Genomic DNA, 11,705 nt, shown 5'->3' on the forward strand with positions numbered 1-11,705 from the left:
TGCTTCCAGAGTTTTTGTACGATTATTTCAGTTTTGAGAAAATTTAACGACGATTGAGTGTAATTTTGATGGACATTAATCTATTTATTAAATCTAGGTCAGGAGCAGTTGATAATTTAATGGGTACTTATTCAGGCCTTGTTTTTATGGGGGGGGAGATAATTTAGAATTGTTTTTTTATAGAAATTTAATATAAATTAAAGGAAACTTTTGAAAATTTAGTAAGATTTTTGTTTTGCCCAATGTGTTTTTGTATTCATGAATTTTAGAAAAAATGTGTAAAGTTGGAACGCCGATTGAGTGCAATTTTGATTTTCAAATAGATTTGTTAAACCCAGATCGCAGACACATGTATGAAAAATATCTTGGTGACAATTAAGCATCCAAATTTTTGGGGTTAAGTCAATTTTTGCACAAATTGAAAATTTCTTAATGGTATTTTGACACGTTCAAAATGAATTGTTAAAACTAGATTCGTGTCATTGGCATAGCAGGGAAAAATGTGTTTATTTGCAAGAAATTATTACATTTTTATGCAAAATTATTATGGGGATAATAATTTCGCAATTTGGTGGTTTTATTTATTCGGGCCTTATTTTTTCATGGGGGGAATAATTTATACCCATTTTGTAGAAATTAGATGTAGATTTTTGACGGAAAATTTGGTGACAATGTTTTTCAGGCTATTTTTTATAGGTATGCTATATTAATGAATATTTCAATTTTATGAAAAATTGTAAAATTAAAACATCGATTGAGTGTAATTTTAAAATATTAAAATTGAACACGTATAAAATCTAGGTTTTCGGATTATACTGTGAATCTTGGTGAAAAAGAGGCATCAGAATTTTTGTGGGATGTGAAATGCTTAATCAAATTTTTGCATAAACAGTAAAATTTTATGGGTATTTTAAAATGAATTATTAAAACTAGATGAGCACATCTCATTGAGATTAAAGCTTGATTTCCAGTGATTTGAAAATCAGTGAAAACCAAATTTTTGTAAAACTTGGTTACACAAAGATGTATGATCGAATTGTCTTATTTTTTGTAAATATTATTTTTAAATGAATTATTGTAAATCTGTTGTAAATCGCATTTAGTTTGTTGTATTAGAAAATGCGTACGAATTATGCTTGTTTTTTTTTGGGTAGGAAATAATTTAGGTTTTTTTTGCAGAGACTTGGAAACTCAAATCGAAATTTAAATTTGAAATTTGAACCAGAAATTTGAAGTCGGTTGAGTTTATTTATTTTGGAATATTTACATGTAACAATGCAATTAGATTTTTTACATTGAATGTAATAAATAGATTTTTTGAAATGTTTCAGTTTTCCATCCAAGGCCGCTCAGGAAATATTCGAAAATATTTAAAGTTCCGGAAAAGTTGATTTTGAATATGAACATGATAAAGGAACAATCTGAGATCAAGAAAAATTGGAGTTTTAGTGATGGTTTTGAAATACTTCCATTTATAACCTGATCGTAAAATACTCTGGTAATATTTGTAAAAGTTGCAAATATTTGTAACTGTACGGATTTTACAGGGTTACAACTATTGTCTCCAACTCATTTTAAATGGATTATGGTACAATAATTGTTGTAAACTTTAGCCGTATTTTGTATGTGCTAAACTATTGAAAACTGCTTTGTAACAATTTGCTATCAATTGCTTGCAAGTTTTGTACCTAACCTAGTGAAAATTCAGTACCAATTTTTTGTAGAATGTCATTTTTCCAAGGAATATTTAAATTATTGCCAAAATTTTCAGCTAAATGTAAAATGGGAACGCCGTGAGAGTTTAATAAGATATAATTGGTAATTTTCTTCTAATTAGATCTGGCGTCTATATAAGGCTTTATAAAACTTACAAAATTTACAAAATTAGCTAAGAAATTTTTGCAAACTTGCTCAGATCAAGGTAGAGGTGAGCGCGGGTCCAAATTTTAAAAACCCGACCCGAACCGAACCCGAAAATTTCCAAAGCAAAAACCCGAACCAACCCGAACCCGCGGGTAACAAAACCCGAACCGAACCGAACCCGAAAATCATGAAAATGTAAAACCCGACCCGAACCCGAACCGACCCGAACCCGAAACCGAAATTTTGTAATGACCGTGTAAATTTTATAAAATGTCAAAATATTAATATTAAATCTTAATGTCACATTTGTGATAAAAGTCAACGATGAATTTCCTAATAATAAATCTTATTGGAGTTTTACTGCTAAACTCCGTTTCAAGTTACTTGAGTTCCCCGCCTTGAGGAGATTACATTACATTAGCCGAATGAGCCGAATGAGCCGAATTATTTTATTATTTGACACCACTTATTTTTATTTTGGCGTTAAAATCATACGAAATTGACTAATGTAAATGCCAAAATAAGAATAAGTGGTAACAAATAATAAAATAATTCGGCTCATTCGGGTAATGTACTCCATGTAACGTGAAACGGAGTTTATGTTACTTTCCACACCATGATTTCAAAATTGTTTTCTAGAGGAATGGAATGGAAAATAGAAAATCTATCTGATCCAGTTGTAGTCAGTAAACTGATTAATAATTTAAACGCCAAAATAAAAATAACAGGTCTCAATTAATAAAATAATTCGGATCGTTCGGGTAATGTACTCCATGTGACCAAATCAAGTAACGTGAAACGGAGTTTAAATTTAAAACCGTGTAATAATTAGTAAAGACTCAAACCTTTTGTCAAATAAGAAAAGTTAATAATCTCCAACAAAAAACTGTTAAAAAGTTAATAAGCTTACAATAAAGTAACTTTTAAACAAATAAATTAAATAATCAAATGCAGTTAAATAATGTGCAAATATATTTATGTACATAGGGTATTTGCAATATAAGTACACAACATAAGGACCTAAGTAGATGCAAACATAAGTATATGCCGCCAAGTTAAACAAATTTAGGGTTTTCGGGTTTTTAGGGCCCGAACCCGAAAACTCTTTTTAAAACCCGAACCGACCCGAAACCGTTTGTTAGGGTTTGTCAAAACCCGCCCGACCCGAACCCGTTCGGGTTCGGGTTCGGGTCGGGTTTACAGGGTTGGACCCGAACCCGCGCTCACCTCTAGATCAAGGGCTTCTCTTAATTTATTAGCAGTTTGTAAAATTATTTTACAAAATTTACGGATTTTGCAATGATTGGGTTAATATTTTTACTTGTCCCTGAAATGAATGCATAAAATATTTCTTAAATTTCTCAATTTAAAAAAATGAATTTATTTATTCCAAAAATTTGCAACTCTCTCTTTATTTTTTAGCAGTTTGTAAAATTATTTTACAAAACTTACTCATTTTACAAGGTTACAAATGCCTGCGTGAATTGCTTCACTATTTACTTTTGACTGAAATGAATACAGATACAAATCTTTCCAAGATTTCTCAATTTTTCAAAAATGAATTTATTTCTTCCAAAAATTTGCAACATCACGCCCCCAAATTTCTGAGAGAATTATGTAGTGATGGATATGTTAAATGAAGCGTTTCCACCATGACGTCGCCCTCTTTTTTTCCGTCAACTCATCGGCACGTCATCTCCGAGTGGTGAGATTTCCCTGGAGGCGACTTGACGTCGGTGACGTCCCCCTTCTCCCCGCTGCCGGGATTTCCTCTTCTCGTTCTTCCGGGAGAAATCTTTCCGCAAGTCGCGAAGGTAGCTCGTGTCACTTGCGACGGGTGGCAAGTCTGCCAAGCTGGGCTCGAAATGGACCTGGAGAGGGGAGGAAAATTGTAAATCAGAAATTTTCAAAATTTTGATGAAAAATCAGAATTAAAAAAAAAATTTGGATTCCATATTTTGGAATAATTTTGAATAATTTGGTATTCTTTTTTTGCAGGCGTATTTACATACCTCATTTTTGTCATGCTTGGAGGAAAGGATCAAGGCTGGATGGGAAGATTTCACTTTTTGGGAAGAAATTTTCTGGAAATTCTGGAAATATTTAGTGAATATTTGTAAAATTAAGTTAGTTTAAATTTTCTTGAAATTATAAAAATATTTTGTGATCATGTGGAGAGAAATTTCGAAAGAAAGTGACAACAAAATTGAAATTTGTAACTATTCTATGGAATGTTTAGAAATGTAACGTTTCATAATTTTTTACATGTTGCTGATTTTTGGTCTTCTTATTTTTTGGAGTATTTTTCGACTTCGAGACAGATTTTGGAACATTGTCTTTCGTATTGTGAAATGGAATTTCAATTTTTGTATCCGATTCATCCCCAATCGCGTGCCATTCTTGACCATCCCATTTTATTTTCTTCCACTCGATCGCATTCTAAAATTTAGAGAGAAAAATAGTAATGTCAATTATGTAAATGTGTAATGATGTTTAATGGAATAATTAATTATATACGTACAGAATTTGGTGCTTTACGAGCATTAGTTATACTTAATATAATTACGAAAATTGGAAAACATGACAAAATTAGGCGTATTTTCTGCATTATAATTGCTAAAATTTAACAAAATATGACAGAGTTTGACGACAAAATTGTTAAAATACGAAAAACTGAGAAACTAGAGTTAAATACAGGTAAATCGGTCTGAATTTGAAATGAATGATGTGTTAAATTTCAATTCTGTATTTATTGAACGTATTGTTTTGAAACCTTGAAACTTTTAAAAGAAAATTACGAAATAGATTATGTGTTTACCGGTAACTTTCTCATTACATGATACAATTTGAAGAATAATGAAACAATGGATATGTCAAAATTCTTTGATCGACTTTAAATACGAATGTGTAGAGGTATGTATAGTGAATATTAATTAGAAATCATGCGATGTGATAGATTTTCGGGAAATTTTGGGAAATAATAATGTAAGAAAAATAGAATACAAAATCTGCCCAATTTTTAAAGTTTATTAAAAACTGAGAGCAAATTTGGTTGAATTAAACGAAAAATCGATTTTGAAGAAATTAAACTAAAATTATTTTAAAGCAGGTTTGAGGATTCCTCCATCATGGAAGTTTAAATTTGTCCAATTAAAAATGTAAAAAAAATGTGGACCGTATTCGTAAAATGACGGAATCAAAAGTAATAAAATAACTCAGATAACATAATAACAAATCAGATTAACCAAAGTAAATTGAAAATTTAGACGGAGTATTAATTTGTACAATTATTTAAATTGAGTTTTAATAATATTACCGTTCCATAGTTAAAGATGATTTGTGCACACAGATTACGGGTTTCGCTTAATTTGGAAATTTTAAAACTTGTAATAATTTGTAGGTTTACAAAGGTTTGCATAGATCAAAAGCGTCTTAAATCCATTTCAATAACCTAGTACGATAAATCACGTAGCAAAATCTTTATAAAAATTATTACCGATATACGACTTCAATATTCTTAATAAAATAAAATTAAGTGTAGATTTACATTTAAAATTGATCACAAAAAAATTATTTATTAGCGGATCATGATAGATGAGCATTTTTATTCGTGTAAAATATTTATAGCAAATTTGCAAGTCGACAAAGGGCTTAATGACTCGTTAAAAAATCGCAAAAATCAACACATGTGTAATAATTTCTCAGATCAGGGAATTTTTAAATTTTTGGATGACGAATTTGTAAATTTGTAATCGTAAGTTGATATTTCTGAAGGCTTTTTAAACTTTAAATCTCCTCGTTCAAAAACTGTCAAAATCCGGAGTGTATGCTTTTTATTGACAATAACCTACTCTAAAAAGTTTTGTGGATCAGAATTTTAAAATAAATTTCCAGAGCAGAGAAATTATTTTAAATGTTTTGATTTTTACGATTTTTGAATGAGTCATTAAGCCCTACATACATGTATGTCAATTTGCAAATTTAGTGTAAGTATTTTAGACAATTAAATATGCTCATCTATCATTTTCGACTTTTAAGTAATTTTTTTGTGAAGTTCAAAATCCGTAATAATTTTTACAAAGATTTGCCTACGTGCTTTATCGTACTAGGTTATGTGAACGGAGTTAAGAGTATTTTTTATTAGTTTTGAAACTGCTTAAGGGGATGTGGGAGGAAAGGGGGATTGGAGAGCATGTCATCGAGTGGCCGATGGATTGACTACAGTGCAGTGGTCAACTGGTCGCTCACTCGAATTTGCCTCACAAGCTCCATCTGCAGCGAGTGATGCAAAATTTAACCGCAATTACATTAGCCGTATGACCGAATTATTTTATTATTTAACACCAGTTGTTTTTATTTTGGCGTAAAAATCTTACGAAATTGTATAATTTGAACGCCAAAATGAAAATAACAGGTGTTCAATAATAAAGTAATTCGGATCATTCGGGTAATGTAACGCAGATCCAGTGGAACTATTACAAGAATTTGAAAAAACGCATTTTTTTAATTTTCAAACTCTAATTTCTTGGCGAATAAACCTTCCACCTCGAGTGTTTTGACAGTTTTGGAATCATGAATTGTTGTGCCACGATAGTACGACATGTTGCTCATGCCAAATTATAAGGTGGCCCTCCTACGTGACAAATTCCGCAAAAATTACAAAGAGCCAGTTCTACATGGATTGAAATCTATATTCTCGTAACCATGGTCGTACTATTGTTGTGCATAAATTTCTGAAGAGAATGACACCAAGTTATCCAAATTTGATAGTCTGTAACCCATAAATTTACAACGTTTGTCAAAAAAAGAATTACACGAAGGCTTATGCAATGTGAGGGTGGACGTAGTTCAAACATAGCGGATAAAGATCGGTGAGGCTGTGTCAGATTCCCCCTTAAAACTTAAAACTTACAATATAACCCATCATCACTATAGATTCCTAATTTCATGTAAAATGTTTTACTCACGACGTCATTTTATTTTGTAACATTTGCAGATCGATACTAATTTTTGGGAAGATTTTACTACGTTTAGTTAACCTAGGTAGCCGGCTCGTGATTTGTAGAGTATTAGTTTAATTTAAAAAAATCAAAAATCAAAAAATGTAATAAATAATGTCAAAGTTGAAAATTTGCATAGCATTTTTGCATATTATTTGTTCAGAAATATGCACCGATTCTTTTGTTATATTTTGACTATAGGCGATCAAATCCGATTTTTATAACCTGACTCACTCAGTTTAAACTTAAAGTTGAGCTAAATTTATCCTTAGGATTTTTTCTTTGATTAAATGAACATTGAAAATCGTGCAAGAATTTGAGAAAAACTTAAGATTTCTGAAACTTTAAGTACATAGATAAATATTGTGGTAATTCACGCAGTCCTTGATAACTTTGCAAAATCCATAAATTCTGCAAACGTACAAACTTTTCAAACATTTCTGAGGAAAATTAGCTCCCAAATTTTTGTACGTTTACTCAGATCAAGGGCGTCTCTTTATTTTGTAAGAGTTTGTAAAGTTATTTTACAAAATTTACAGATTTTACAAAGTTGCCAATGACTGCGTGACTTGCCTCAAAGGTTCGCAACTGGAATGACTCCCGTTATCTGTACAAAGCTACATTTGTAAATGTATTCCCTCTCCTAATTTCTGTGTGTATAATGTAAACATGTTTGTAAAATTTATGGGGTTACAACACCAACTTTTGAACATGCATTTGTCCAAGAATGATTCAAATTCCATAAATGTCTAAAGATTCTGTACCTTCGGGTCTTCGGGTAAAATGTGCATCCCGATTAGTTAAAAGTTTAAAAGTTCTTATTATACAATAGTGCACAGATTGGAATGAAACACATCCTGGGTTTTTTGGAAATTAAATTATTCCAATTCAAAATTCCAAAACATGATTTTTCTGTGAATTTGATTTCACTCTCAACTCTTTTTAAAACTATAATTCAGTTTGTGTGCAAAATTTGCAAGTTCATGAACCGTGTATCATTATGAGATGATTATTGGATTAAGAATTTTTAGCTCAGAATTACGAATTCATTTAAGCTATTTTTTGGACAAGATTAGTGAAAATTTTGTTAAAAGAAACATTGACAAATATTTAAATTAACATAATTTTACTGCTTTATAAATATTTGAGTGGCATTCTTCTTATGCGAAATGTTGATACCGAGCGATTAGTCAAAAATTTGGTAGTTATGATTTGGAAGTCAGGCTTAAGATTTCTAAATTTTACCAAAATTTCTCCAAATTATGGATTGTTCGTCATTCCGCTTCTAACTTTTTTATGGGCCCAACAAATTCAATTTTACTTATCAAAATAACATATTGTAAATTTCTCGAATTTCGAATTTTACGGCATTACTAAAATTTACGTGACTTGGCTTTCTAATTCACAATATGTACGCCGATTAGTTAAGAATCTGCAAGTTCATTCAGTAAATTAGCTCTAATATTAAGATCTCTTACATTGTCTTGAAGTATTCTTCATATGAAATAAAATTATATAATTTCAGAAATTTTAACAATCTTTCTCCAATTACGGATTAGCATTCCCCTTTTATGAGCACAGCGCAAATAAATTTCTTTCATAATAATATCAAAAAATTTGCAAATTTAGCGAATTTTATGGCCTGTAAATATTTGATTGAATAGCAATTTGGACGCCAACTAGTCCAAAATTTGATAGTTATGATTTCTAAATAAGTTCTAAGATTTTTCGAACGATAGAAATCCCATTTCAGAAATTTTACCAACATTTCTCCAGATTAGATTTCTTAATCACTCCATTTTTTGGTGCATAATCGATTAAATTTTTCTGTACACAAGATTAACATCGAAAAATTTGTAAATTTACCGAATTCTAATAAGTCATAAATATTTGAGTGATATTTTTCTTATGCATAATTTGGATGCCGATTGGTCAAAAAATATCTAGTGTGATTTCTAATTCGGTTTTAAGATTTTTCGTTAAAGTTATCTAGGACTGCCGAACTATCAGAAATCAGCACAATTTTGAAAGTTTTGAAGGAAATTTGACTGAGTTGAGAGTCAAAAATTGATTTTTTAAAGAAATAAGTAATATTATAATTACGTAGGTCGCGAGTGAATAGATCATAATGTAATTTTTTTAATTAAAAAAAAATTCTTCTTGAATTTTATTGCCTGACTCAATATTGTGTCATGATAGCTGATTATTTAATTGTAATTTTTTTACAATTACTTAAGAGGCAGTTAATCGTAAAAGTTTGTAAACCGTTTAAATTGGGATGGTGTGCAATTATCGGTCATGCTTTTTTACCTATACCTGTTTTTCCTTATATTTTTATGAACATTTAATTACGTATATGTGTACAACTGTTCATATAATTTAGATTTAGAAATTTAAAACTTGGAAATTAGAGGAAAAAAAGTAAGTGTGTCTGAAATGTTTCAAACTCCAGTTTTTGCAAAAATTCGAAAAATATAGGTACACTAATTTTGCATATGTAGAACTTGAACTCTAAGTTGAAATTTTTCTTCTTGAAAGCTTGATTTTCCAAACAAATACAAAAATCATATCAACTTCAGAGTGGTTGATTTCATGCGGGTAGCCAAACATTTTTATTGTAGTATGTTATGCAATAATATGCCCTAAAATTTGGATTTTGAAAAATGCTAAGCATGTTTCATACTCTTCAAAATTTACAGTTTGGAAGACTTAAAAAACACTTGGTTTTCATCTTATTTGCAAGTTTCACATTTCTAAATGTAAATTACGTAAGTAAAGTCAAATTCTCAAAAAATAGAATAAAATTAGCCATAGGATGAAAAGGGTAGTGCAAATAATTGCATCCCATCTCAATTTAAATCATCCTGTTTTTAACAAGGACGAATTCTATTTTATTCCAATTGGAATATTTCACATCAAAATTATGAAACATAATTATTAATTGATATATTAAATGATCCACACATTTTTATCATTAATTGGGTTTTACATAATTAAAAAAATCCAATTTACTAATCAACTATCGCAACAAAATATTCAGCAGTCATAAAAGTTAAAGAAAATATTTACGAAAATTGAAAATAAAATTATCGAAATCTACGCAACTACAATTTCTTAAGAGTCAATCTTTGACTATCAAATCAGTCAGATTTCCTCCCAGTTTTTAAATAACTTTCAAAATTGGGCTGATTTTGATTTTACATGCTGTCAAATGTTCATAAAAATTAGTCATAGGATAAAAAGGGTAGCAATTAATTGCATCTCATCTCAATTTACATAAATGATTTACAAATTTTTACGATTAACTGGCTCTTACATAATTAATAATAAAAAACAGTTAAATAATTAACTATCGGGGCACAATATTCGGTGTCAACAGAATGAGCTTATCATTTACAATTCTCTCTAGGTTCGCAAGCTTGTTGATCTGAGATCCTTCATTCGTAGAATTCAAAATGTTTCCAAAATTTCCAACTAGCAGTTCTTTTAATACCTGCAACCCTTTTGAAGATTATATTTTTTTTCAAAATTCTCAACTGGCGTTAAAATTCATAACATGATTTTTTCGTGTCGCTAAAATTAGTATTGGTCAGAAAGGAAAAATATGTCGATTCAAAATAAAATTCATAAATATTTTATACGTTTTTAAATGAGCTCTAATTTCTAAAATTTGCTAACATTACAAGTTGCAATACAGAAGGAGTTTTACATTTCAATTAAAACGTAATGAATATACAAATTCCTAATGAAATGGGAGGAAACCTTAAATACACCGTTAGGCTCTGAATTTTTCCAAAATTCTCCACTGGATTCAAATTATAGCATTGTGCATGGTTTTTCTCGAAATGCAAAATTTGTTGTTGGACTAAAAAGTTAGAATTGAACTCGACAAGACGAAAAAGTTTATCCTTGATTAAATGAACCCTGAAAATCATGCGAGAATTGAAGAAAAACTTGAGATTTCTGAAATTTTGTATTGAGAAGTAAATATTGAGGCAATTTAAGCAGTCCTTTGTAACTTTGTGAAATCCATAAATTCTGAAAACTTACAAATTTTTACAATTATTTCTGAGGAAGCTTAGCTCACCAATTTTTGTAAATTTACTCAGACCAAGGGCGTCTTTTGATTTTGTAAAAGCTTGTAAAGTTTATTTTAGAAAATTTACAGATTTTACAAAGTTATCAATGATTGCGCCAATTGCCTTAAATATTCACAAAATGGTAAGACTCCCGTGATCTGTGCATGGTTACAGTTGTAAATTTATTCCTTTTCGTAATTTTTCTATGTAAACACGTTTGTAAATTCTACGGGTTGCCTGGATTGAGATATTTACCTTGGGAAACGAATTTGTTCAATATTAACACCAAACAGACAAGAATTTGGAAATGGAGTTAAGTTCTTCAAGATTCTGTGGGTTTCCAATTCAATTGTATAAGTGTTTCTGTATATTAGAAGGATGTTAGAATTCCATGAATTAAATTACTGTATAAAATTCATAAGTTTTGTAAAAAAAATCTTCATATGATCATTTTTGCAAAAATTTTGATACATTTTTTTAATTCCAGCGTAATTTTTAATTTATAACGTAGTTTACGACATGAGTTTACAATATTGGAAGAATTTCATTAACATTTGCATGCAACATGTAGACGCGGATTAGTTAAGTTTAAATGTTCTCATGGTTTAATAGTGCAAGAATTAATAATTTTTTGAGGCTTTTTAAGAATCGAATTATTCCATATCAGAATTCTTATATAACATTTCTCCAAATTTGATTCCACTCCCAATTTTTCTTTTTGAACGGGCAATTAAATTTTTCTACAAGAATAACCCAGAATTTA

General features: G+C 29.9%; 1 long non-coding RNA gene across 1 annotated transcript; it reads left to right on the top strand.

The window, feature by feature from the left end:
- Positions 1-3,638: 3,638 nt before the first annotated feature.
- On the top strand, positions 3,639-7,203 carry LOC118435307. Its single transcript, XR_004834674.1, has 3 exons — positions 3,639-3,754; positions 3,862-6,734; positions 6,860-7,203. It is a non-coding gene; the product is annotated as an uncharacterized LOC118435307 (long non-coding RNA).
- Positions 7,204-11,705: the final 4,502 nt, after the last annotated feature.

This window comes from Folsomia candida, unplaced genomic scaffold (assembly GCF_002217175.1).
Source record: "Folsomia candida strain VU population unplaced genomic scaffold, ASM221717v1 Fcan01_Sc004, whole genome shotgun sequence".
Lineage (NCBI taxonomy): Eukaryota > Metazoa > Arthropoda > Collembola > Entomobryomorpha > Isotomidae > Folsomia > Folsomia candida.